Below are 25,443 nucleotides of genomic sequence, written 5' to 3' on the forward strand. Positions count from 1 at the left end.
GAATTGGGAAATTGCTAATCGATGCAACACATTTCCACAGGAATTTGTAAAATAATACAATCCGTTGCTGAATTGATAGATTACATATATGAACTTCAATTTCGTACACTACTGCATCGAAAATAAATTCGAAGGAAATTCAGTTATCCATATAAATGTATAAATTATCTTGTTGAATTCTTTAATTCAATCGATTCACCAGGCTTTCCATCTCCGGTGCTAAAATTGAAACTTTTTGTGCCTACAACTTAAGTTACTGCGAAACATCGACCCACCACAACTGTGCCTTGGTTGAAAAATTTGATTTAAGCGACCATTATAGCTAGAAAATATAAACGAGCAGATGTACTGCATATCGGTTGAATCTAGAGTTTACTTCAGAGTCCCATCCTCCAGGATTTTTTATGCTTGGGTCAATAAAAATCGAAAAAAATCATTTTGATTTGATTGACTCCTGAGGTCACTCCACATATAAATGGCCTTGACTAGCTGCATCAGGACACGTTGCAAGGATCATAAGGATCTGTTCTGTATAATGGTTGTATCTAGAATTTACTTCAGAGTCCCATCCTCCAGGATTTTTTGTGCTTGGGTTAATAAAAATCGAAAAAAATCTTTTTGATTAACTCCTGAGGTCACTCCACATATAAATGGCCTTGACTAGCTGCATCAGGACTCGTTGGCAGGATCATAAGGATCTGTTCTGTATATTGGTTGTATCTAGAATTTACTTCAGAGTCCCATCCTCCAGGATTTTTTGTGCTTGGGTTAATAAAAATCGAAAAAAATCATTTTGATTGACCCTTGAGGTCATTCCACATATAAATGGCCTTGATTAGCTGCATCAGGACACGTTGCCAGGATCATAAGGATCTGTTCTGTATATTGGTTGTATCTAGAATTTACTTGAGAGTCCCATTCTCCAGGATTTTTTGTGCTTGGGTTAATAAAAATCGAAAAAAATCATTTTGATTGACTCCTGAGGTCACTCCACATATAAATGGCCTTGACTAGCTACATAAGGACTCGTTGGTAGCATCATAAGGATCTGTTCTGTATATTGGTTGTATCTAGAATTTACTTCAGAGTCCCATCCTCCAGGATTTTTTGTGCTTGGGTTAATAAAAATCGAAAAAAATCATTTTGATTTGATTGACTCCTGAGGTCACTCCACATATAAATGGCCTTGATTAGCTGCATCAGGACTCGTTGCCAGGATCATAAGGATCTGTTCTGTATATTGGTTGTATCTAGAATTTACTTCAGAGTCCCATCCTCCAGGATTTTTTGTGCTTGGGTCAATAAAAATCGAAAAAAATCATTTTGATTGACTCCTGAGGTCACTCGACATATAAATGGCCTTGACTAGCTGCATCAGGACACGTTGCCAGGATCATAAGGATCTGTTCTGTATATTGGTTGTATCTAGAATTTACTTCAGAGTCCCATCCTCCAGGATTTTTTGTGCTTGGGTTAATAAAAATCGAAAAAAAATCATTTTGATTGACTCCTGAGGTCATTCCACATATAAATGGCCTTGACTAGCTGCATCAGGACTCGTTGGCAGGATCATAAGGATCTGTTCTGTATATTGGTTGTATCTAGAATTTACTTCAGAGTTCCATCCTCCAGGATTTTTTGTGCTTGGGTTAATAAAAATCGAAAAAAATCATTTTGATTGACTCCTGAGGTCATTCCACATATAAATGGCCTTGACTAGCTGCATCAGGACTCGTTGGCAGGATCATAAGGATCTGTTCTGTATATTGGTTGTATCTAGAATTTACTTGAGAGTCCCATTCTCCAGGATCTTTTGTGCTTGGGTCAATAAAAATCGAAAAAAATCATTTTGATTGACTCCTGAGGTCACTCCACATATAAATAAAAATCAATAAAAATCGAAAAAAAATCATTTTGATTTGATTGACTCCTGAGGTCACTCCACATATAAATGGCCTTGACTAGCTGCATCAGGACACGTTGCAAGGATCATAAGGATCTGTTCTGTATAATGGTTGTATCTAGAATTTACTTCAGAGTCCCATCCTCCAGGATTTTTTGTGCTTGGGTTAATAAAAATCGAAAAAAATCTTTTTGATTAACTCCTGAGGTCACTCCACATATAAATGGCCTTGACTAGCTGCATCAGGACTCGTTGGCAGGATCATAAGGATCTGTTCTGTATATTGGTTGTATCTAGAATTTACTTCAGAGTCCCATCCTCCAGGATTTTTTGTGCTTGGGTTAATAAAAATCGAAAAAAAATCATTTTGATTGACTCTTGAGGTCATTCCACATATAAATGGCCTTGATTAGCTGCATCAGGACACGTTGCCAGGATCATAAGGATCTGTTCTGTATATTGGTTGTATCTAGAATTTACTTGAGAGTCCCATTCTCCAGGATTTTTTGTGCTTGGGTTAATAAAAATCGAAAAAAATCATTTTGATTGACTCCTGAGGTCACTCCACATATAAATGGCCTTGACTAGCTACATAAGGACTCGTTGGCAGGATCATAAGGATCTGTTCTGTATATTGGTTGTATCTAGAATTTACTTCAGAGTCCCATCCTCCAGGATTTTTTGTGCTTGGGTTAATAAAAATCGAAAAAAATCATTTTGATTTGATTGACTCCTGAGGTCACTCCACATATAAATGGCCTTGATTAGCAGCATCACGACTCGTTGCCAGGATCATGAGGATCTGTTCTGTATATTGGTTGTATCTAGAATTTACTTCAGAGTCCCATCCTCCAGGATTTTTTGTGCTTGGGTCAATAAAAATCGAAAAAAATCATTTTGATTGACTCCTGAGGTCACTCCACATATAAATGGCCTTGACTAGCTGCATCAGGACACGTTGCCAGGATCATAAGGATCTGTTCTGTATATTGGTTGTATCTAGAATTTACTTCAGAGTCTCATCCTCCAGGATTTTTTGTGCTTGGGGTAATAAAAATCGAAAAAAAATCATTTTGATTGACTCCTGAGGTCATTCCACATATAAATGGCCTTGACTAGCTGCATCAGGACTCGTTGGCAGGATCATAAGGATCTGTTCTGTATATTGGTTGTATCTAGAATTTACTTCAGAGTTCCATCCTCCAGGATTTTTTGTGCTTGGGTTAATAAAAATCGAAAAAATCATTTTGATTGACTCCTGAGGTCATTCCACATATAAATGGCCTTGACTAGCTGCATCAGGACTCGTTGGCAGGATCATAAGGATCTGTTCTGTATATTGGTTGTATCTAGAATTTACTTGAGAGTCCCATTCTCCAGGATCTTTTGTGCTTGGGTCAATAAAAATCGAAAAAAAACATTTTGATTGACTCCTGAGGTCACTCCACATATAAATGTATATTGGTTGTATCTAGAATTTACTTCAGAGTCCCATTCTCCAGGATTTTTTGTGCTTGGGTTAATAAAAATCGAAAAAAATCATTTTGATTTGATTGACTCCTGAGGTCACTCCACATATAAATGGCCTTGATTAGCAGCATCACGACTCGTTGCCAGGATCATGAGGATCTGTTCTGTATATTGGTTGTATCTAGAATTTACTTCAGAGTCCCATCCTCCAGGATTTTTTGTGCTTGGGTTAATAAAAATCGAAAAAAATCATTTTGATTTGATTGACTCCTGAGGTCACTCCACATATAAATGGCCTTGACTAGCTGCATCAGGACACGTTGCCCGGATCATGAGGATCTGTTCTGTATATTGGTTGTATCTAGAATTTACTTCAGAGTCCCATCCTCCAGGATTTTTTGTGCTTGGGGTAATAAAAATCGAAAAAAAAATCATTTTGATTGACTCCTGAGGTCATTCCACATATAAATGGCCTTGACTAGCTGCATCAGGACTCGTTGGCAGGATCATAAGGATCTGTTCTGTATATTGGTTGTATCTAGAATTTACTTCAGAGTTCCATCCTCCAGGATTTTTTGTGCTTGGGTTAATAAAAATCGAAAAAGATCATTTTGATTGACTCCTGAGGTCACTCCACATATAAATGGCCTTGATTAGCTGCATCAGGACACGTTGCCAGGATCATAAGGATCTGTTCTGTATATTGGTTGTATCTAGAATTTACTTCAGAGTCCCATTCTCCAGGATTTTTTGTGCTTGGGTTAATAAAAATCGAAAAAAATCATTTTGATTTGATTGACTCCTGAGGTCACTCCACATATAAATGGCCTTGATTAGCAGCATCACGACTCGTTGCCAGGATCATGAGGATCTGTTCTGTATATTGGTTGTATCTAGAATTTACTTCAGAGTCCCATCCTCCAGGATTTTTTGTGCTTGGGTTAATAAAAATCGAAAAAAATCATTTTGATTTGATTGACTCCTGAGGTCACTCCACATATAAACGGCCTTGACTAGCTGCATCAGGACACGTTGCCCGGATCATGAGGATCTGTTCTGTATATTGGTTGTATCTAGAATTTACTTCAGAGTCCCATCCTCCAGGATTTTTTGTGCTTGGGTTAATAAAAATCGAAAAAAATCATTTTGATTGACTCCTGAGGTCACTCCACATATAAATGGCCTTGACTAGCTGCATCAGGACACGTTGCCAGGATCATAAGGATCTTTTCTGTATATTGGTTGTATCTAGAATTTACTTCAGAGTCCCATCCTCCAGGATTTTTTGTGCTTGGGTTTATAAAAATCGAAAAAAATCATTTTGATTGATTCCTGAGGTCACTCCACATATAAATGGCCTTGACTAGCTGCATCAGGACTCGTTTGCAGTATTATATGGATCTGTTCTGTATATTGGTTGTATCTAGAATTTACTTCAGAGTCCCATCCTCCGGAATTTTTTGTGCTTGGGTTAATAAAAATCTAAAAAAATCATTTTGATTGACTCTTGAGGTCACTCCACATATAAATGGCCTTGACTAGCTGCATCAGGACTCGTTTGCAGTATTATATGGATCTGTTCTGTATATTGGTTGTATCTAGAATTTACTTCAGAGTCCCATCCTCCAGGATTTTTTGTGCTTGGGGTAATAAAAATCGAAAAAAATCATTTTGATTGACTCCTGAGCCTTGACTAGCTACATAAGGACTCGTTGGCAGGACCATAAGGATCTGTTCTGTATATTGGTTGTATCTAGAATTTACTTCAGAGTCCCATCCTCCAGGATTTTTTGTGCTTGGGTAATAAAAATTGAAAAAATCATTTTGATTGACTCCTGAGGTCACTCCACATAAAAATGGCCTTGACTAGCTACATCAGGACTCGTTGGCAGGATCATAAGGATCTGTTCTGTATATTGGTTGTATCTAGAATTTACTTCAGAGTCCCATCCTCCAGGATTTTTTGTGCTTGGGTCAATAAAAATCGAAAAAAATCATTTTGATTGACTCCTGAGGTCACTCCACATATAAATGGCCTTGATTAGCTGCATCAGAACACGTTACCAGGATCATAAGGATCTGTTCTGTATATTGGTTGTATCTAGAATTTACTTCAGAGTTCCATCCTCCAGGATTTTTTGTGCTTGGGTTAATAAAAATCGAAAAAAATCATTTTGGTTGACTCCTGAGGTCACTCCACATATAAATGACCTTGAGTAGCTACATAAGGACTCGTTGGCAGGATCATAAGGATCTGTTCCGTATATTGGTTGTATCTAGAATTTACTTCAGAGTCCCATCCTCCAGGATTTTTTGTGCTTGGGTTAATAAAAATCGAAAAAAATCATTTTGATTGACTCCTGAGGTCACTCCACATATAAATGGCCTTGACTAGCTACACCAGGACACGTTGGCAGGATCATAAGGATCTGTTCTGTATATTGGTTGTATCTAGAATTTACTTCAGAATCCCATCCTCCAGGATTTTTTGTGCTTGGGTTAATAAAAATCGAAAAAAATCATTTTGGTTGACTCCTGAGGTCACTCCACATATAAATGACCTTGAGTAGCTACATAAGGACTCGTTGGCAGGATCATAAGGATCTGTTCCGTATATTGGTTGTATCTAGAATTTACTTCAGAGTCCCATCCTCCAGGATTTTTTGTGCTTGGGTTAATAAAAATCGAAAAAAATCATTTTGATTGACTCCTGAGGTCACTCCACATATAAATGGCCTTGACTAGCTACACCAGGACACGTTGGCAGGATCATAAGGATCTGTTCTGTATATTGGTTGTATCTAGAATTTACTTCAGAATCCCATCCTCCAGGATTTTTTGTGCTTGGGTTAATAAAAATCGAAAAAAATCATTTTGATTGACTCCTGAGAGCACTCCACATATAAATGGCCTTGACTAGCTACATAAGGACTCGTTGGCAGGATCATAAGGATCTGTTTTGTATATTGGTTGTATCTAGAATTTACTTCAGAGTCCCATCCTCCGGGATTTTTTGTGCTTGGGTCAATAAAAATCGAAAAAAATCATTTTGATTGACTCCTGAGGTCACTCCACATATAAATGGCCTTGACTAGCTACACCAGGACACGTTGGCAGGATCATAAGGATCTGTTCTGTATATTGGTTGTATCTAGAATTTACTTCAGAGTCCCATACTCCAGGATTTTTTGTGTTTGGGTTAATAAAAATCGAAAAAAATCATTTTGATTGACTCCTGAGGTCACTCCACATATAAATGGCTTTGACTAGCTGCATCAGGACTCGTTTGCAGTATTATATGGATCTTTCTGTATATTGGTTGTATCTAGACTTTACTTCAGAGTCCCATCCTCCAGGATTTTTTGTGCTTGGGTTAATAAAAATCGAAAAAAAATCATTTTGATTGACTCTTGAGGTCATTCCACATATAAATGGCCTTGACTAGCTATATAAGGACTCGTTGGCAGGATTATAAGGATCTGTTCTGTATATTGGTTGTATCTAGAATTTACTTCAGAGTCCCATCCTCCAGGATTTTTTGTGCTTGGGTCAATAAAAATCGAAAAAAATCATTTTGATTGACTCCTGAGGTCACTCCACATATAAATGGCTTTGACTAGCTGCATCAGGACTCGTTGCCAGGATCATAAGGATCTGTTATGTATATTGGTTTTTATCTATAATTTACTTCCGAGTCCCATCCTCCAGGATTTTTTGTGCTTGGGGTAATAAAAATCGAAAAAAAAATCATTTTGATTGACTCCTGAGGTCACTCCACATATAAATGGCCTTGACTAGCTACATAAGGACTCGTTGGCAGGATCATAAGGATCTGTTCTGTATATTGGTTGTATCTAGAATTTACTTCAGAGTCCCATCCTCCAGGATTTTTTGTGCTTGGGTTAATAAAAATCGAAAAAAATCATTTTGATTGACTCCTGAGGTCATTCCACATATAAATGGCCTTGACTAGCTGCATCAGGACTCGTTGGCAGGATCATAAGGATCTGATCTGTATATTGGTTGTATCTAGATTTTACTTGAGAGTCCCATTCTCCAGGATTTTTTGTGCTTGGGTCAATAAAAATCGAAAAAAATTATTTTGATTGACTCCTGAGGTCACTCCACATATAAATGGCCTTGACTAGCTATGTAAGGACTCGTTGGCAGGATCATAAGGATCTGTTCTGCATATTGTTTGTATCTAGAATTTACTTCAGAGTCCCATCCTCCAGGATTTTTTGTGCTTGGGTTAATAAAAATCGAAAAAAATCATTTTGATTGACTCCTGAGGTCACTCCACATATAAATGGCCTTGATTAGCTGCATCAGGACACGTTGCCAGGATCATAAGGATCTGTTCTGTATATTGGTTGTATCTAGAATTTACTTGAGAGTCCCATTCTCCAGGATTTTTTGTGCTTGGGTTAATAAAAATCGAAAAAAATCATTTTGATTGACTCCTGAGGTCACTCCACATATAAATGGCCTTGACTAGCTACATAAGGACTCGTTGGCAGGATCATAAGGATCTGTTCTGTATATTGGTTGTATCTAGAATTTACTTCAGAGTCCCATCCTCCAGGATTTTTTGTGCTTGGGTTAATAAAAATCGAAAAAAATCATTTTGATTTGATTGACTCCTGAGGTCACTTCACATATAAATGGCCTAGACTAGCTGCATCAGGACACGTTGCCCGGATCATAAGGATCTGTTCTGTATATTGGTTGTATCTAGAATTTACTTCAGAGTCCCATCCTCCAGGATTTTTTGTGCTTGGGTTAATAAAAATCGAAAAAAATCATTTTGATTGACTCCTGAGATCACTCCACATATAAATGGCCTTGACTAGCTGCATCAGGACACGTTGCCAGGATCATAAGGATCTGTTCTGTATATTGGTTGTATCTAGAATTTACTTCAGAGTCCCATCCTCCAGGATTTTTTGTGCTTCGGTTAATAAAAATCGAAAAAAATCATTTTGATTGATTCCTGAGGTCACTCCACATATAAATGGCCTTGACTAGCTGCATCAGGACTCGTTTGCAGGATTATAAGGATCTGTTCTGTATATTGGTTGTATCTAGAATTTACTTCAGAGTCCCATCCTCCAGGATTTTTTGTGCTTGGGTTAATAAAAATCGAAAAAAATCATTTTGATTGACTCCTGAGATCACTCCACATATAAATGGCCTTGACTAGCTGCATCAGGACACGTTGCCAGGATCATAAGGATCTGTTCTGTATATTGGTTGTATCTAGAATTTACTTCAGAGTCCCATCCTCCAGGATTTTTTGTGCTTGGGTTAATAAAAATCGAAAAAAAATTTGATTTTGATTGATTCCTGAGGTCACTCCACATATAAATGGCCTTGACTAGCTGCATCAGGACTCGTTTGCAGTATTATAAGGATCAGTTCTGTATATTGGTTGTATCTAGAATTTACTTCAGAGTCCCATCCTCCAGGATTTTTTGTGCTTGGGTTAATAAAAATCGAAAAAAATCATTTTGATTGACTCCTGAGGTCATTCTACATATAAATGACCTTGACTAGCTATATAAGGACTCGTTTGCAGTATTATATGGATCTGTTCTGTATATTGGTTGTATCTAGAATTTACTTCAGAGTCCCATCCTCCAGGATTTTTTGTGCTTGGGTTAATAAAAATCGAAAAAAAATCATTTTGATTGACTCCTGAGCCTTGACTAGCTACATAAGGACTCGTTGGCAGGACCATAAGGATCTGTTCTTTATATTGGTTGTATCTAGAATTTACTTCAGAGTCCCATCCTCCAGGATTTTTTGTGCTTGGGTTAATAAAAATTGAAAAAAATCATTTTGATTGACTCCTGAGGTCACTCCACATAAAAATGGCCTTGACTAGCTACATCAGGACTCGTTGGCAGGATCATAAGGATCTGTTCTGTATATTGGTTGTATCTAGAATTTACTTCAGAGTCCCATCCTCCAGGATTTTTTGTGCTTGGGTCAATAAAAATCGAAAAAAATCATCAATCATTGACTCCTGAGGTCACTCCACATATAAATGGCCTTGACTAGCTATATAAGGACTCGTTGGCAGGATCATAAGGATCTGTTCTATATATTGGTTGTATCTAGAATTTAGTTGAGCGTCCCATTCTCCAGGATTTTTTGTGCTTGGGTTAATAAAAATCGAAAAAAATCATTTTGATTGACTCCTGAGGTCACTCCACATATAAATGGCCTTGATTAGCTGCATCAGAACACGTTGCCAGGATCATAAGGATATGTTCTGTATATTGGTTGTATCTAGAATTTACTTCAGAGTCCCATCCTCCAGGATTTTTTGTGCTTGGGTTAATAAAAATCGAAAAAAATCATTTTGATTGATTCCTGAGGTCACTCCACATATAATTGGCCTTTACTAGCTGCATCAGGACTCGTTTGCAGGATTATAAGGATCTGTTCTGTATATTGGTTGTATCTAGAATTTACTTCAGAGTCCCATCCTCCAGGATTTTTTGTGCTTGGGTTAATAAAAATCGAAAAAAATCATTTTGATTGACTCCTGAGGTCATTCTACATATAAATGACCTTGACTAGCTATATAAGGACTCGTTGGCAGGATCATGAGGATCTGTTCTGTATATTGGTTGTATCTAGAATTTACTTCAGAGTCCCATCCTCCGGGATTTATTGTGTTTGGGTTAATAAAAATCTAAAAAAATCATTTTGATTAACTCCTGAGGTCACTCCACATATAAATGGCCTTGACTAGCTGCATCAGGACTCGTTTGCAGTATTATATGGATCTGTTCTGTATATTGGTTGTATCTAGAATTTACTTCAGAGTCCCATCCTCCAGGATTTTTTGTGCTTGGGTTAATAAAAATCGAAAAAAATCATTTTGATTGACTCCTGAGCCTTGACTAGCTTCATAAGGACTCGTTGGCAGGACCATAAGGATCTGTTCTGTATATTGGTTGTATCTAGAATTTACTTCAGAGTCCCATCCTCCAGGATTTTTTGTGCTTGGGTTAATAAAAATTGAAAAAAATCATTTTGATTGACTCCTGAGGTCACTCCACATAAAAATGGCCTTAACTAGCTACATCAGGACTCGTTGGCAGGATCATAAGGATCTGTTCTGTATATTGGTTGTATCTAGAATTTACTTCAGAGTCCCATCCTCCAGGATTTTTTGTGCTTGGGTCAATAAAAATCGAAAAAAATCATTTTGATTGATTCCTGAGGTCACTCCACATATAAATGGCCTTGACTAGCTATATAAGGACTCGTTGGCAGGATCATAAGGATCTGTTCTATATATTGGTTGTATCTAGAATTTAGTTGAGCGTCCCATTCTCCAGGATTTTTTGTGCTTGGGTTAATAAAAATCGAAAAAAATCATTTTGATTGACTCCTGAGGTCACTCCACTTATAAATGGCCTTGATTAGCTGCATCAGAACACGTTGCCAGGATCATAAGGATATGTTCTGTATATTGGTTGTATCTAGAATTTACTTCAGAGTCCCATCCTCCAGGATTTTTTGTGCTTGGGTTAATAAAAATCGAAAAAAATCATTTTGGTTGACTCCTGAGGTCACTCCACATATAAATGGCCTTGAGTAGCTACATAAGGACTCGTTGGCAGGATCATAAGGATCTGTTCTGTATATTGGTTGTATCTAGAATTTACTTCAGAGTCCCATCCTGCAGGATTTTTTGTGCTTGGGTTAATAAAGATCGAAAAAAATCATTTTGATTGACTCCTGAGGTCATTCCACATATAAATGGCCTTGACTAGCTGCATCAGGACTCGTTGGCAGGATCATAAGGATCTGATCTGTATATTGGTTGTATCTAGATTTTACTTGAGAGTCCCATTCTCCAGGATTTTTTGTGCTTGGGTCAATAAAAATCGAAAAAAATTATTTTGATTGACTCCTGAGGTCACTCCACATATAAATGGCCTTGACTAGCTATGTAAGGACTCGTTGGCAGGATCATAAGGATCTCTTCTGCATATTGGTTGTATCTAGAATTTACTTCAGAGTCCCATCCTCCAGGATTTTTTGTGCTTGGGTTAATAAAAATCGAAAAAAATCATTTTGATTGACTCCTGAGGTCACTCCACATATAAATGGCCTTGATTAGCTGCATCAGGACACGTTGCCAGGATCATAAGGATCTGTTCTGTATATTGGTTGTATCTAGAATTTACTTGAGAGTCCCATTCTCCAGGATTTTTTGTGCTTGGGTTAATAAAAATCGAAAAAAATCATTTTGATTGACTCCTGAGGTCACTCCACATATAAATGGCCTTGACTAGCTACATAAGGACTCGTTGGCAGGATCATAAGGATCTGTTCTGTATATTGGTTGTATCTAGAATTTACTTCAGAGTCCCATCCTCCAGGATTTTTTGTGCTTGGGTTAATAAAAATCGAAAAAAATCATTTTGATTTGATTGACTCCTGAGGTCACTCCACATATAAATGGCCTTGACTAGCTGCATCAGGACACGTTGCCCGGATCATGAGGATCTGTTCTGTATATTGGTTGTATCTAGAATTTACTTCAGAGTCCCATCCTCCAGGATTTTTTGTGCTTGGGTTAATAAAAATCGAAAAAAATCATTTTGATTGACTCCTGAGATCACTCCACATATAAATGGCCTTGACTAGCTGCATCAGGACACGTTGCCAGGATCATAACGATCTGTTCTGTATATTGGTTGTATCTAGAATTTACTTCAGAGTCCCATCCTCCAGGATTTTTTGTGCTAGGGTTAATAAAAATCGAAAAAAATCATTTTGATTGATTCCTGAGGTCACTCCACATATAAATGGCCTTGACTAGCTGCATCAGGACTCGTTGGCAGGATCATAAGGATCTGTTCTGTATATTGGTTGTATCTAGAATTTACTTCAGAGTCCCATCCTCCAGGATTTTTTGTGCTTGGGTCAATAAAAATCGAAAAAAATCATCAATCATTGACTCCTGAGGTCACTCCACATATAAATGGCCTTGACTAGCTATATAAGGACTCGTTGGCAGGATCATAAGGATCTGTTCTATATATTGGTTGTATCTAGAATTTAGTTGAGCGTCCCATTCTCCAGGATTTTTTGTGCTTGGGTTAATAAAAATCGAAAAAAATCATTTTGATTGACTCCTGAGGTCACTCCACATATAAATGGCCTTGATTAGCTGCATCAGAACACGTTGCCAGGATCATAAGGATATGTTCTGTATATTGGTTGTATCTAGAATTTACTTCAGAGTCCCATCCTCCAGGATTTTTTGTGCTTGGGTTAATAAAAATCGAAAAAAATCATTTTGGTTGACTCCTGAGGTCACTCCACATATAAATGGCCTTGAGTAGCTACATAAGGACTCGTTGGCAGGATCATAAGGATCTGTTCTATATATTGGTTGTAGCTAGAATTTACTTCAGAGTCCCATCCTCCAGGATTTTTTGTGCTTGGGTTAATAAAGATCGAAAAAAATCATTTTGATTGACTCCTGAGGTCACTCCACATATAAATGGCCTTGACTAGCTACACCAGGACACGTTGGCAGGATCATAAGGATCTGTTCTGTATATTGGTTGTATCTAGAATTTACTTCAGAATCCCATCCTCCAGGATTTTTTGTGCTTGGGTTAATAAAAATCGAAAAAAATCATTTTGATTGACTCCACATATAAATGGCCTTGACTAGCTACATAAGGACTCGTTGGCAGGATCATAAGGATATGTTCTGTATATTGGTTGTATCTAGAATTTACTTCAGAGTCCCATCCTCCAGGATTTTTTGTGCTTGGGTCAATAAAAATCGAAAAAAATCATTTTTATTGACTCCTGAGGTCACTCCACATATAAATGGCCTTGACTAGCTATATAAGGACTCGTTGGCAGGATCATAAGGATCTGTTCTATATATTGGTTGTATCTAGAATTTACTTGAGTGTCCCATTCTCCAGAATTTTTTGTGCTTGGGTTAATAAAAATCGATAAAAATCATTTTGATTGACTCCTGAGGTCACTTCACCTATAAATGGCCTTGACTAGCTGCATCAGGACACGTTGCGCGGATCATGAGGATCTGTTCTGTATATTGGTTGTATCTAGAATTTACTTCAGAGTCCCATCCTCCAGGATTTTTTGTGCTTGGGTTAATAAAAATCGAAAAAAATCATTTTGATTGACTCCTGAGATCACTCCACATATAAATGGCCTTGACTAGCTGCATCAGGACACGTTGGCAGGATCATAAGGATCTGTTCTGTATATTGGTTGTATCTAGAATTTACTTCAGAGTCCCATCCTCCAGGATTGGGTTAATAAAAATCGAAAAAAATCATTTTGATTGATTCCTGAGGTCACTCCACATATAAATGGCCTTTACTAGCTGCATCAGGACTCGTTTGCAGGATTATAAGGATCTGTTCTGTATATTGGTTGTATCTAGAATTTACTTCAGAGTCCCATCCTCCAGGATTTTTTGTGCTTGGGTTAATAAAAATCGAAAAAAATCATTTTGATTGACTCCTGAGGTCATTCTACATATAAATGACCTTGACTAGCTATATAAGGACTCGTTGGCAGGATCATGAGGATCTGTTCTGTATATTGGTTGTATCTAGAATTTACTTCAGAGTCCCATCCTCCGGGATTTATTGTGTTTGGGTTAATAAAAATCTAAAAAAATCATTTTGATTAACTCCTGAGGTCACTCCACATATAAATGGCCTTGACCAGCTGCATCAGGACTCGTTTGCAGTATTATATGGATCTGTTCTGTATATTGGTTGTATCTAGAATTTACTTCAGAGTCCCATCCTCCAGGATTTTTTGTGCTTGGGTTAATAAAAATCGAAAAAAATCATTTTGATTGACTCCTGAGCCTTGACTAGCTACATAAGGACTCGTTGGCAGGACCATAAGGATCTGTTCTGTATATTGGTTGTATCTAGAATTTACTTCAGAGTCCCATCCTCCAGGATTTTTTGTGCTTGGGTTAATAAAAATTGAAAAAAATCATTTTGATTGACTCCTGAGGTCACTCCACATAAAATTGGCCTTGACTAGCTACATCAGGACTCGTTGGCAGGATCATAAGGATCTGTTCTGTATATTGGTTGTATCTAGAATTTACTTCAGAGTCCCATCCTCCAGGATTTTTTGTGCTTGGGTCAATAAAAATCGAAAAAAATCATTTTGATTGATTCCTGAGGTCACTCCACATATAAATGGCCTTGACTAGCTATATAAGGACTCGTTGGCAGGATCATAAGGATCTGTTCTATATATTGGTTGTATCTAGAATTTAGTTGAGCGTCCCATTCTCCAGGATTTTTTGTGCTTGGGTTAATAAAAATCGAAAAAAATCATTTTGATTGACTCCTGAGGTCACTCCACATATAAATGGCCTTGATTAGCTGCATCAGAACACGTTGCCAGGATCATAAGGATATGTTCTGTATATTGGTTGTATCTAGAATTTACTTCAGAGTCCCATCCTCCAGGATTTTTTGTGCTTGGGTTAATAAAAATCGAAAAAAATCATTTTGGTTGACTCCTGAGGTCACTCCACATATAAATGGCCTTGAGTAGCTACATAAGGACTCGTTGGCAGGATCATAAGGATCTGTTCTGTATATTGGTTGTATCTAGAATTTACTTCAGAGTCCCATCCTCCAGGATTTTTTGTGCTTGGGTTAATAAAGATCGATAAAAATCATTTTGATTGACTCCTGAGGTCACTCCACATATAAATGGCCTTGACTAGCTACACCAGGACACGTTGCCAGGATCATAAGGATCTGTTCTGTATATTGGTTGTATCTAGAATTTACTTCAGAATCCCATCCTCCAGGATTTTTTGTGCTTGGGTTAATAAAAATCGAAAAAAATCATTTTGATTGACTCCTGAGAGCACTCCACATATAAATGGCCTTGACTAGCTACATAAGGACTCGTTGGCAGGATCATAAGGATCTGTTCTGTATATTGGTTGTATCTAGAATTTACTTCAGAGTCCCATCCTCCAGGATTTTTTGTGCTTGGGTCAATAAAAATCGAAAAAAATCATTTTGATTGACTCCTGAGGTCACTCCACATATAAATGGCCTTGACTAGCTATATAAGTACGCGTTGGCAGGATCATAAGGATCTGTTCTATATATTGGTTGTATCTAGAATTTACTTGAGTGTCCCATTCTCCAGGATTTTTTGTGCTTGGGTTAATAAAAATCGATAAAAATCATTTTGATTGACTCCTGAGGTCACTTCACCTATAAATGGCCTTGACTAGCTGCATCAGGACACGTTGCCCGGATCATAAGGATCTGTTCTGTATATTGGTTGTATCTAGAATTTACTTCAGAGTCCCATCCTCCGGGATTTTTTGTGTTTGGGTTAATAAAAATCGAAAAAAATCATTTTGATTGACTCCTGAGGTCACTCCACCTATAAATGGCCTTGACTAGCTGCATCAGAACACGTTGCCAGGTTCATAATGATCTGTTCTGTATATTGGTTGTATCTAGAATTTACTTCAGAGTCCCATCCTCCAGGATTTTTTGTGCTTGGGTTAATAAAAATCGAAAAAAATCATTTTGATTGACTCCTGAGGTCACTCCACATATAAATGGCCTTGACTAGCTGCATCAGGACACGTTGCCAGGATCATAAGGATCTATTCTGTATATTGGTTGTATCTAGAATTTACTTCAGAGTCCCATTCTCCAGGATTTTTTGTGCTTGGGTTAATAAAAATCGAAAAAAATCATTTTGATTGACTCCTGAGGTCACTCCACATATAAATGGCCTTGATTAGCTGCATCAGGACACGTTGCCAGGATCATAAGGATCTGTTCTGTATATTGGTTGAATCTAGAATTTACTTCAGAGTCCCATCCTCCAGGATTTTTTGTGCTTGGGTCAATAAAAATCGAAAAAAATCATTTTGATTGACTCCTGAGGTCACTCCACATATAAATGGCCTTGACTAGCTATATAAGGACTCGTTGGCAGGATCATAAGGATCTGTTCTGTGTATTGGTTGTATCTAGAATTTACTTGAGAGTCCCATTCTCCAGGATTTTTTGTGCTTGGGTCAATAAAAATCGAAAAAAAATCATTTTGATTGACTCCTGAGGTCACTCCACATATAAATGGCCTTGACTAGCTGCATCAGGACACGTTGCCAGGATCATAAGGATCTGTTATGTATATTGGTTGTATCTGGAATTTACTTCAGAGTCCCATCCTCCAGGATTTTTAGCGCTTGGGTTAATAAAAATCGAAAAAAATCATTTTGATTGACTCCTGAGGTCACTCCACCTATAAATGACCTTGACTAGCTGCATCAGGACACGTTGCCAGGATCATAAGGATCTGTTCTGTATATTGGTTGTATCTAGAATTTACTTCAGAGTCTCATCCTCCAGGATTTTTTGTGCTTGGGTTAATAAAAATCGAAAAAAATCATTTTGATTGACTCCTGAGGTCACTCCACATATAAATGGCCTTGACTAGCTGCATCAGGACACGTTGCCAGGATCATAAGGATCTGTTCTGTATATTGGTTGTATCTAGAATTTACTTCAGAGCCCTATCCTCCAGGATTTTTTATGGTTGAGTCGAATCAAATCGAGGTAAAATCACACCAATTCTGTTTTAGTCACATTTCAAATTTAAATCGAAACGACTTCTCCATATCAGCATTATTATACAAAAACCGGTTTGTTTCGAGCTACGCAATGTCAGAAATAGATACAATTACGCCTATAGTTGGGTAGAAGTGATGTCCCTTGGTGAATGGGCCTTGGTGGATAACTAATCGTACTAAAAATTTAGAACAATTTTGCTTGGAGGATGAAACTTGGTGGATAACAAAACCGATCGCGATTCCAAGAAAACAATAGAATAGACCTTTCTCGTCAAAAAATTTTATATGCTAGAATGCTTCCTTTTTTATCCCCGATTCGTTACTGCATATTGCCGCGATGATTTGGTACCTCTAACTATTGAAAAAATCAAAAATAGTGCGAACTGCTCATTTAACCCCATATTCCTATCTTGCCTCGTTTCCCCGTATTTTTACACCATTTGGATGAATTTCCTGTGGGGAATAGTAAAAGGATGCCAAATCTGCATATATATTAGTAAATCTGCAGATTTTGAAATTTCGCTGCAGATCTTTTGCAGATTACAAATATTTTGCAGAACAAAGCCTGTGCCAGCTAATTTTAACCAGCCTTTAACATTTTTGATCATTTAAACTATCAACACACTACATTTCTATGTCAAATTTATTGAAGATTTTTGTGGCAATCTGCAGACTTTTATATTTTTACTGTAGGCTATTGCTTAATAGACCTGGCAGGTGCGGAAAACTCGCTCACCGCCATGAGCGTATATGAATTTGTTTCCTTATAAGGGCCCCTTACACGGGGTGCTAGTAATGTCATTACTGAGCAGTAATGTCACTTTTAATGATCGTGTAAGGTGAGTAATGATGGATTTTCCATACAATTTTAGTAATGTCATTACTTAGTAATGACACTTTTATTGTACGTGTAAGGGGCCCTATACATCGTCGGGGGTTTACGCTCTCGTTAAAAAGATACAGACCCACACAACTCGTTCCGCATCACACCGTATGCGATTACGAAGGGAGAGAGAATCGAAAATCTCAAAATTTTTTAACGCGTTCCGCATTGCCGATGCAGTGAGGTAATGAGTGCCATCGAACATATTCGGCAGCGAACATGTTCGTTCGGAAAAATGATCCAAATCTTCGTGTGCAATCCTGAAACTAAACGATTGAAATATATAGCTGGCAATATCGGTAGGAGTCAGTGTCCGCCTGGACACCGCACGGAGTGGCAATTTCTGCTATGTAGGTTCAACTCGCAGTCATTTCCTTGCTGCGTGTTAATTTTATCATGCGCTATACATGTTATCGCTCGAGTTGAACTCTACCATTGTATGTACAAATGCCGTACTTGCGATGTAGACAAGATGTGTGGTAATGTACCGTAAACCGGGGTGACATTGATCACTTTTCGAAGTAATCATTACATATTTCTAGACGCAACACATTTTTTTCAAGTTTAATATTTTTAAACCATGTACTGATGTATGGAGAATAAGATTGGATGGTTTTACCTAAAATTGTCCGCTTACAGCTGTTTTTCCAAAAATGATTTCAAGTTGAAATCCGTTTTCGTATTCCGGGGTGACTTTGATAACTTGCATGTTCACCCACATTAAGTTAGCATTGTCAATTTTTTTCATTGAAATGCTTGTTTAAACTGATTCTGGAAAGATATTCATTGTTAAATAGATGTTAATTGGTATTATACAAAGTATTTCAATGTACTGTAAAATTCGAGTAACCAGAATTCCTATAATTCGTGTCCAACTAGAATAAAAGATTCTGAAAACCTTTAAAGCTGCTAAAATTGTTTTATTTCAGTGCTTTATCGATGTACAAAAAGTTTCATCCATTCTAACACGTTGGAATATTGAACAATAAAAACAATAAAAAAAATGAATTTTAGCTTAAAATAATTTGAAATAATTGCCGACTAGTTTTACAAAAAATGTATTTAAAATAAACAAACTCTTAAAACTAAAGTTGGTACATCCCAATCTAAAGGAAAATAAAAACTCGCTTGTAATTTATTACTTTTGCTCAAATCTGAGATTTATTTGTTTTATAAAAAATAGACACTTTACGAAGCTTCGTAAAAATAAGGTAAAGTCAAATTTCGGTTTTTTGTAATTTTTGTACCCAAAAACCGAACAATATACTCAAAAAGTATAACAAATCAGTATTTTATAAGTTTAGAGTAAAAATCAGTTCAAATTAAAATGAATCGGTAGATTATTCTGGTTTAATAACCGATCTAGGAAAAAAGTTTCGAGTGATCAAAGTCACCCCGCTGATCAAAGTCACCCCGGTTTACGGTACATTGGTTTAGATTTATTTGTTTGGATTTAGTTTAATTTTCAATGTTCAGGCGCGTTCGGCTCCTTCCATGCGCTACATTCGAGAGGAAACTTAGATTTGTTTTCTTTTCTATGCCAATAAATAATCTCGAAAGTTGTGCGTTTTATAGCGTATCATTGCGAGAATATAGCTCACTACTTCCGATGATATGCATTTGCATAGAATTGACAAAATATCGATCAATTTTCTTGTTTTTAACTGTAATGATAATATCTTTTACTTCAATCATATGATTATCCACGTTTGGCTTGAGACGAAGCTGGCCCAGGTTATAACTCAAATTGATGTCAAAATAAATTAAGTGATAACAGTTTCGGTTGAAACCTGACTCAGTTTCAAGATCAAACAAAAACACATTCGTGCTAGGGCATACGAGTCCGGCGCATAAAATTCATACCTTTTTGTGTGCATGAAATTAGGTGTGAATAAACAGATAGAAAGGGAATCATATGTATCAACTAATAACAATATAATAACAATATAATAAAATATAATAGATAAATCGAAATTTTAAAAACAGTTTACCAAACGAAATTTTCACTGAAATGCTGTTAAGTTTATTAAGTGTCTTGGAACTAATAATTGGAATGTGGATTGCGTGAAATTTAGTAACAAGGATCACCGTTCTGGCGGAGTAACTATTGGTGTTTGTTTCACGCAACGTTCACAAAAATAGATAAGGCTAGTAACTGGGACTATAACCATTCATGTATGCGCTTACAGTTGTATTATCTATGGCATTGCAGTTATTGATATTAGTCTGAAAGGATTCCGCTGGAGCAGTGCTTCCAGGGACATTTTCAGTTAGCAGTGAACATGAAATTTGTAGATATTTTCGTTATTGCATTATTATTGAAAACTGATAAAAGCACATAAATGTAGACTATCTTTGTCTATCTTTCCTGTGCTATGGGCTATTGAACAATTGGGTAGGCCATAGCACTCTGATAGAAGCATCACTCTTGATAATCAGAGGTTTTTAGTGTTTTTTGATACAAACAAATCAAAAAAAAAGTTTAGCATGAAAGGTTTCGAGTGATCGGTGTGAATGCATTTGTTCATAGACATCATTCAAAAACCGGGGATGGAAAACGTGTGCAACTTTCGTAGCCATATATTTTTCCAATCATAATAACTGGCCAACAACATTTCGATCCGCCTCAAATTGTTTAAAATCACAGTCACAGTATTTTCATATCGATTGGAATTTCTGAATCGGACAAGATCAGTTGAGTTTGAATCGAATATTAATAATAGACCCCATGTTATATAATACTTTCAGAGAAAATTGGTTAAAGATACTTTCCTAAGATTCAAATTTGAAAAATGTTACATGGTTAATTTTACGAAGATGCGAATTTTAATCCAGGTCGCAATTCTATGATTGTGAGTATTGTGTGAATTATATTAGAATTTAAACTAAACTGTTCTCATTAGGGTCAGACCCAAAAGAATGTGAAAAGCCTTCAGACAATACAGAAAAGCTGTTAGGAAAACTTGGGGTCTCAAACCGAATTACATGTTTGAGTTTATATAAAAAATTGTTTAATAATGTTCTTGTGTGGTGTCAGATGGAAGAAGTGATGACAATCCTGTAAAAGCTTAGCTATCTGCTGAGAATGGTGTTCATTGCGATAGCTGGGGCACTTACGACACAGAAATGCGTAGAACTGAAGAACTTATAAATACTATCAATTTGGACAGTCTTCGGCTATCTTTTCCAAGCAACTTGATTTTTGCAAAGATTCTAGAGGAATTCTATTGTGCTTCGGAAAGTAAACATTAAGTAGTAGCTTATTACTGAAAGAGAAGCACATACCACAGAGAACAGACGTCCATCTTTAGCGTTCAACAAAAATCACTAACGTTGTCGAAGCTAATTGGGATATCTCCACCCGGTGCGTTACTGTCGTCATGTTTTTAGTGACCGAGTTCGATAGATTGAAAATCGAATTGTAATGCCTGAAGATATTTAGGTTTGAAGAAAACCATTTTTGTTGTAAAAATCACTGTCCAAACAAAAGGTTCTTTTGAAAATTTTCTCCAGAAATAGTCTTGTTATCCAGTGTAGCGCATTGCGTATTTGACTCCTAAAGTGCACAGACTTTGGTTCTTACTATAAAAATTGATTCCGTCAGACACTAGTTACACTGTTACCAGTTATATTATACATAAATAATACATTTCTATGCATTGTGATAAAAAAATATAACACGTATAGCATAAAATATAGTTAACCCTTAACGCTGTTTTAAAACAATATTACGCAAAACATCTCAAAATTATCACAGTAATGTATTGAAACTATGAAACAATTTTCACAAAAGTTTAAAAAAAATTATTTGCGCCTTTGAGGGTAATCCCATGTTTGGAAATAAAGTAAAATGTGATATCAATTGATACAAAAATATCTATTGCACATTTTTAAAAGACCTTTTATGTACAACAATAATGTTGCCAAAAACGGAACCCATTTGTTGCCAAAATCTGAGTGTACCGAAAAGGGAGCATGCAAAAATCGGAACGTGCCAAAAACGGAATCTTACTGTACTATCATTGAACAGCCACCAAGAAACATAAAAAACACATATCGTCAATACTTCCACCATTCCATTACACGCTGAAAAACCTTGTCAATACGCTCCAGTATTGACAAAACAACTGAACGTGTAAAGACCGCTAATATGGAACACAAACAAGATCAAACATTCTTTACTAGTATATATGATGATTGACAGCAGGAAAAACAAAAAGCACCACAAAAAGTATAAGCAATCAAAACATCGGGAAAACAATATTTAGAATAGATGGATAAATCGTCGTACCCGGAACATCACGTTCCAAATCCATTCTTGACCGCTCGTCATTCCGAATTAGATCCACATGACATCACTGTGAACAGCCTAGTGAAAGAAACCGATTCCACGCACCCCGGCTTGGCCAAAAAGTCAACTTACTGTACTATCATACTACAAATTATGCAAAACATCAAACTGTCTTGAAAACAAAAACTCCAAAGTCTGTTAATGATTAGCGGCTCTTAAGCGTTCAATAATCCATTGTGGTATAACAAAATATTGAACGCGTAAAGTTCGCTATTTATTTTTACCTATGTGGAATATGAACGATATACAAAGGGACAATCTGCTCGCTTAGCAAATTACAAACACGCACATGCACTCGACTGGCACTACACCACTCCATCGATACAAAACACCGCGGCAGCGTCAATGCAAACAATCGCAAGCACCGCTCCCGCTCGCATGCGGTGGGAATCGAATCGATTTTCGATTTAGGCGAACATAGATCGCGATCCAAATTTTTGAGGAAGAATCGCATTGCCGAACGGATCCGATCATCATAGTTCGGATACAATTCCGAACATGTATCGGAAAGAACCTAAATTGAAGCGATCCAAGGTGAGTAAGATTGAAAAAATACGAACATGTGAGATACCATATTCACTTGGCTTTGGCCGATCGGGCGCTCAACAGATGCACACTCATAAACAAGAAAAACAGAATAAAGCATCGGAGGTAGGTGAGTGCGCATGAGCTTTGAGTGAGCGAAAAACGATGCGATTCTTCCTATCCTTGCCTGGCATCACTGATGCTAAAATAATTCATTCATATATCTGTCAAAAACATTATTTTTCGCTTGAGTGAATACTTTCGATGCTCCTTGAAAGAAAATCAACATACTTTACACTTGTCCGTTGCTTCGATAGCGCACTAGTTTGGATTCACGGAGATATATTGAGTTCTGAGCAACAATTTCAATCACTTCCGACCGGAAATACCATCGGTGAACGGATCTTTTTATTTCTATTACTGTTTCCCCCTGATAAGCTGAACGTATACGCTACGAATGTCCTTAAGTTTGGTTTACAGTTCGAGAAATGGGTCACAGGATTTGATCAGGGAAAATTTCCCGTCGAGATCTCCAAACTGTCAAACCAAAACTCTGCTCCTTAAAAATACAAACAGTATCAAACTTGCGGCAAATTGCAAACCTTATAAAAATACTATTTTCCCCGTCGGAAACAATTTGTGTTGAAATTGTTCCCGGCCGGATTTCTTTGTGAAGAGTTTTAAAATCCCGTGATGTTTCCCGCGGTTGGGTTTACACTTCAGGAAAACTCATTTTAATGACTCATTTCCCGTCATGGGATCCCTAGCTGCATTTTAAATACACAGCGACCCAAATCCCGTGACACGTTTTAATAACTGTAAACTAGCCTTTAGTCGTTGCCAATCAACCGGAAAGTTAACCTTTGCGTTATCGATTATCCTCGGTTCCAAACAGTGCGCATCACTTTTTATCGATTCAAAGGTAAATAAAATGTAAAATCTGCCAGATTATACTTGAATGTTACCTACCCTGCTAAATCACTGAAGAATTGGTCGGAAAAATATTTTTTGAGAGAAGTGTGTTTAATGTTCGGACACTGCTTAGCACCGGTGTTAAGAAGCAGAAAATTTGGACGTTTTAGTATGTGATGATCGCTTTGTTTATTTATTTACCTTGCATGAATGATTTTTCATGGTAGTCAAGTATTAGCAATAAGTAAATAGATTTTTTTTATCGAGGTGGACGTCCGCTTCACCGGACCACTGCCGACGCTAAACTCCGATGACGAGGTGAAACCGCCACCGCCACCTCGGTGCGCCATTGGATCCAGGTTGAAGTTCACGAAGGGTGGCGTAAAAGGCGATCTGATTACGTTCTGCGTGTGTGAAAGTCGCGGTCCATTGCTGATTTCATTCGACCGATGCCCATTATGGTGGTATGTTACCCTGAAAAACTCCTCAAACGGTTAGCCACCGAAGAACTTCCTAAACACCTCCTCTGGGTTGCGGAACGTAAACGGGAATCTGTCAAAGATATCAAACTCGTCGTTGATACCACCGCCACTGTACCGCCAGTGCCATGTGTTATGGTGGTACCGCTCGGAACCGTTGGCCATCAGACCCTCCTTGCCGTACTGGTCATAGATTCGACGTTTTTTCTCATCTGATAGCGCCTCATATGCTTCGGGGATCTCCTTAAATCACCGATTCGATTCTGCTGGATTGTTTGGATTTTTATCTGAGTGCCATTGTAGCGCTAGTTTTTTTTCCTTTTTGATTTCCACATCGGTGGTGGTTCAGGTCACATCCGGCAGTTTGTAATAGTCTACCATTGTTAACCGATATTTGTTATAACTTAACGCACTCTACTTCACTTTGGGATACGCAAAACCGCTGCGAGATTTCGACTTCCTGGTTGCCAGGACCAGGTTACCAGTCTCTCTCTCTCTCTCTCTCTCTCTCTCTCTCGACTGATGACTACAATTTCGGTTGACTAAATTCCGCTACGAAAATTTTGAGGAATTACGCTGCGTTCTGTATATTGCTTCTCTGCATGTGATGATGTATGATACTTCGCTTCGGCTGCCAGCTCTTATTCTTTGCTTAATTTTGCTATGTATCTTATTCTGCGGGACTCTGTTACTTATACCTGAGCGCCTCGTTGAAACCTTCGCGCAGGGTCAAATCGGCCTGTCCTTAGGCACAGGAGCAGAACCGTTTTATCTCCCTCGAGCATGGTCTTGTCAGAGTGTTAGCCTCGTCACAAACCGGAGGGTATTGCAGAATCGAAGACAGGCTGCTACTGGAACTGCCTCCTTCGAATCGGAACCGCCGAATATTCCGCCAAAGGCATGTCCAACGTTGTGACCATTACAACACCACCGGCCGTGGCTGACGTTTTAGTCTTTAATCCAAGTCTCTGGTTGGTGGTTGCCATTGAGGTACCGACAGCCGAGGCTGGACCATCGCCGGACGGGGCGAAACAGCTGCAACTGGTGCGCACCTAGAATGGGGTGTAAAGGTCATCAATTTCCATATATTATCAAAATGCTTTGTAACTAACCTTGTAATTCAGCAACAAAACAAACCAAATTAAACTGATCGCAACAACAGGTTACCGTGTACAATAGTTGACAATAAATTAACAAATTAACAACGAAAACATAAACTGAATTCTACTCAAACAATTGAAAAAGGCCTAACTG

The 25,443-nt window shown here is 37.6% G+C and overlaps 1 pseudogene; it reads right to left on the reverse strand.

Moving 5' to 3' along the window:
* Positions 1–23,895: 23,895 nt before the first annotated feature.
* LOC131676346 (dnaJ homolog subfamily B member 3-like) lies at positions 23,896–24,970 on the reverse strand (annotated as a pseudogene).
* Between the last annotated feature and the right edge of the window lie 473 nt (positions 24,971–25,443).

The sequence above is a fragment of the Topomyia yanbarensis genome, chromosome 1 (assembly GCF_030247195.1).
Source record: "Topomyia yanbarensis strain Yona2022 chromosome 1, ASM3024719v1, whole genome shotgun sequence".
Taxonomy (NCBI): domain Eukaryota; kingdom Metazoa; phylum Arthropoda; class Insecta; order Diptera; family Culicidae; genus Topomyia; species Topomyia yanbarensis.